This window comes from Solanum stenotomum, chromosome 3 (assembly GCF_019186545.1).
Source record: "Solanum stenotomum isolate F172 chromosome 3, ASM1918654v1, whole genome shotgun sequence".
In the NCBI taxonomy this organism is placed as follows: Eukaryota; Viridiplantae; Streptophyta; class Magnoliopsida; order Solanales; family Solanaceae; genus Solanum; species Solanum stenotomum.
The window spans coordinates 43801871-43805976 of record NC_064284.1 but is presented as its reverse complement, the minus strand read 5'-3'; positions in this window follow the sequence as shown (position 1 = coordinate 43805976).

Genomic DNA, 4106 nt, shown 5'->3' with positions numbered 1-4106 from the left:
GCTTGTAAGGTAATAGACTTTCTCTTCACTTTGAATTTCGATTCATAGATTGAATATAAAGGGTCGGGAGTTGGGTCTTGACCTTGGGTAATTGTTAGATGAAATTGCATGATGAACATGAATATTACAATGCCATTGGAACGATAGATAGTGATTGTATAGCATTAATTGTAATGTGAGTTTCTGTGATCGTAAATACTTTATGCTAGTTTCGACTTAGGGTTCCATATCTAGTCTAAATTGTTGGGTATAATAATCGGTCGGAATCTTAAGAATGACGAACTAGCATATTTTAAGTGTGTATATGCATGATTAGGTTGTGTTAATGCTGAAACCAAAAGCCAAAAATGTATGATACCTGGCACTGATGGCTTCCACGATACCTCGTCTACGGACCGTAGATGGGGTTCGTCATTAGATGCACCTGTAAATTTTCACCAAGTGAAAAACCACAGTGGTGGACTACGGTCCGTAGATCCATCTACGGACCGTTCTGCACTTTCGTGGTTTTCATCTGCAACCTATATTTCAGGCACCCTGATCCACGGAAGAGATCCACGGACCGTAGACAAGTCTACGGACCGTAGGTCTCCTCCATGGATGACCACTGTAGCATCTATCAAATTTTTTTTGTGGACCTAGTTTAGGGTCGTTACCAACTCTAAATATTTTATTTTGCTGCATATGGTTAGTTTTGGCACTAATATCGTTCCTGTAGGTACGATGGCACCCAAGAAAATGGTCACCTACTCAAAATGGGGCAAGTCCAAATCGGTTGCCCCTAGCTTCTGGTTGATTGATGAGGACACCGAGAATGACTCTAACCCAGCATATGTGCTTCTCAACCCTAGGGCCTCTCGCGCAGCACCCAGAAGCACCCCCCGAAAGGTGATCCCCGACGTAGTCATTGTCTCCCAGTCTGATGAGGAGCACACACTGATCGGGTCACCAACTGGGGATGCTACCAGTTCAGAGGGACCTATGTCCGAATCCGAGTCTACCCATGCCTCAGGCTCCCAGTCTGCCCACTCTTCGTAATCAGAATTTGTCCATGCTATAGGGTCCAACGCCAAATCATCCACAGGGTCTGGAGAGAATGACCAAGCAGTCTCGTCTGATGAGGCAACTAGTTCAAAGGCCATTCCTGCACCAAGGAATGATGAACCCGCTCCGATAGCAGAGGAGCTGAATAGGTGGTATGTAGAGGGTCAATGGCAAATCTATCAGAATGCAAAGATGGTAAATGACAAACAAAAAATGGCCCGATTAATTCAAGAGGAGCGCAGAGTCCTCACGGGGAGCTTGCATACTGTGCCAGGTATTCACCGACTGTTCAAACTTCACAAGTGTGACTGGATGGCTCGAGACCCAGGGACGTATAGCGAGGAGATTGTCCGGGAGTTCTATGCTTCTTATGCTGCCACTTTTCACGGGTCCATTTCCAAGCGATCAAAGCCACTAGCTCAAGCCCCGCTCACTTCCACCTTGGTTCGAGGGTGTCCGGTAGACATATCACCCGCCACCATTAGCCGTTTTCTCTATGGTCCCACCACGGGCCACTCTTTGTCTCCTAACACTTCAGAGTTTGATTACCGCTGGGACATCGTGCGGAGTGGCGCTTTCCAGAGGAGTGCTGAGCAGCGAGAGGCTGTGATACTATGGCTGGCCCGGTACATTGCTGCAGATGTCGAGCGAGCGGAATGGGTCGCTGCTCCACGGTTGGGCATCCGGAAGGCCACATTGAATTTTGTAGCAAAGTTCTTCTGGCTGTTGGTACGCAACAGAGTGTCCCCTACAAAAGCTGACAATCAGGTCACTTGGGACAGAGCGGTGATGGTTGCTGCATTGGTAGCGGGAGTAGAGATCGACTTTGCCCGAATGCTGCTGGCAGAGATCCACGAGATAGCTTTCAGGACCTCCACTACTTACCCCTTCCCCTGTCTAATCTTTCACTTGTGCAGGGACTCTCGAGTGCTGATCTGGCATTGTGACAGGCTAGTCCACCCTACAGGGGCATTGGACATCGACCTTATTCAGGATGACGCAAATGTAACAGCACCTCGGAGCCCCAGATTGAGGTACCCCCCTTAGGCTCCGATCTTGCAGAAACTGTGGGGCAGGCATAGGGCGGTGACCCCATTATCCCAGACCAAACCGACACTGTCCCAGGCTCCTCTTCTCAAGCAGCTAGTGTTGCTCCTAGTTCTTCCTGGTCCACACCACAGTTAGGAGCGACGGTTGTCCCGATGGACAGAGTACAAAATTTAGAGGCGCAGATGGCCACACTACTGCATCACATCCAGTCGTGGATGCAAAAGTCGATTGCCGAGTCCAAGGCTAGAATGGAGCGCAGGATGGAGGGGATGATGGACCGTAAGCTCCTGGCGGTTAATAAGCGGCTTGACGCCTTTGAGTTGCGAGTCCTCGAGCGATCAGTTCCGGCCACAGACTTATCTGCTTTGCAGGCTGACATAGCCAGCCTCCGGAATGATGTTGATACCATTCTTGCTGCACCTTCAGTTGAGACTCAGGCTGCCCCTTCTGCGCTGGCTGATGATACAGTGCTAGATGCTCTATTCAATGGCATCGCCGAGGAGGGGCCTGCACCGACACATGCCAAGGGCAAGCGGCACCGCTCTCATCGCACGGAGGAAGAGAAAGCTCAGAAAAGACAACATCGGCAGGAAAAAGAGGCTAGGAGGGCTTCGATTGCAGACGAAGAGTTGCGCCAGCAGAGGGTGCGTGAGAGAGCTGCAGGGGCATCGAGCTCTGCCCCAGTTGCAGAGGATCAGCCTATTTTGAGAGGCACTGCGAGCACCACTGATGGTGCATAGCGTTTGATAGAGAGCACTACTAAGGGTGCTAGGATTGTTGAGGCGGGCACTACTGAGGGTGCCCCCACTGAGGTACTAGAGGTCTCCGGGAAATCGGGACGGCCCTACGCGCAGGCAACAGCAGCACCGGCTCTACGAAGTCAGAATCGAATCTTTCTGTTGGCTTTCCCAATCCCCTGCTTGTTGATGATTCGCCGGCGCTTTGCGCCACAGGTTTGCTTCACTCAAATTCATTCACTTTTACTGTCTATGTATGCATTGTGGACAATTGCATCTATTTTCGTTGGGGGTGGGGTAAATGGATCGTGAGTGATAGGGTGAAGTCTGAGTAACCCAACTCATGAATCCTCTCTTGGGGTTTTCTTGCCTGTGTTCATTTACCCCAAGAGACTGTTTAATTTTTGTTGAACCGGCATGTCTTAGGATTGTGTGTGTAGAAGCATGATACAGAATGAAGCATGATGGCTTAGGAAAAATGATACCCGTCAGATTCTGGGTTGTATGCTAGAAGTAGGCTACGATTAGTTGATTGTGTTGGCTCTGAGTATGACATAGTAACAATCGACCTGATTGCATGATTAAACCTGAAACTTGAACTTGGTGATCTGATAATCTGATAATGAAACTATGTGCCAAGAGTGGTGAGAATCATTGACTGTTCAAACAGTTTTGTGCAAAACTAGAACTTGCCCGGTTAGTCCTGCTAAGACAATTCAATCTAGAGGATAGGAAGTGACCATAGGCCGTTGTTCTGAAAAATCCACAAATTGCCTAGAAGGATTCAACCAAATGAAATAACTGTTCCCTTTGATCCAACTTTGAGCCTAAAAATAAACCATTTCTTTCTAAAACCCCGAACTCACTTTCCCATAATCTACTATGTTGGCCCCGGTCCCTCCTTGGACATGTGCACTTTGACTTAGGCCAAAAGCCTAAGTTGAGGGTGGCTAATGTAAAAAAAGTAACTTCAATCTTGGCCCTGACCTAACATCGAGTATTGTGCACCTCAACTAACGAAAAATCCATAAGTTGAGGATGGCTATGAAAGAGGAAACTGAAAGAAAAATGGGGATGAAAAGAGTGAAAAGAAAAAAAAAGGCTAAAAAATAAAAATGAGGGAAACGGAAGGAAAGGATGTGAATTATTAAAAGAGAAAGGAGCAATAAAATAAAAGGAAATTGAGCTACAAAGTTTAAAGTCACATCTGTGGTTGAAGAAAATCAAGGGAAAGCGGTAAAGCAATAATATAACAAAAATAGGGCAAAAAAAAAA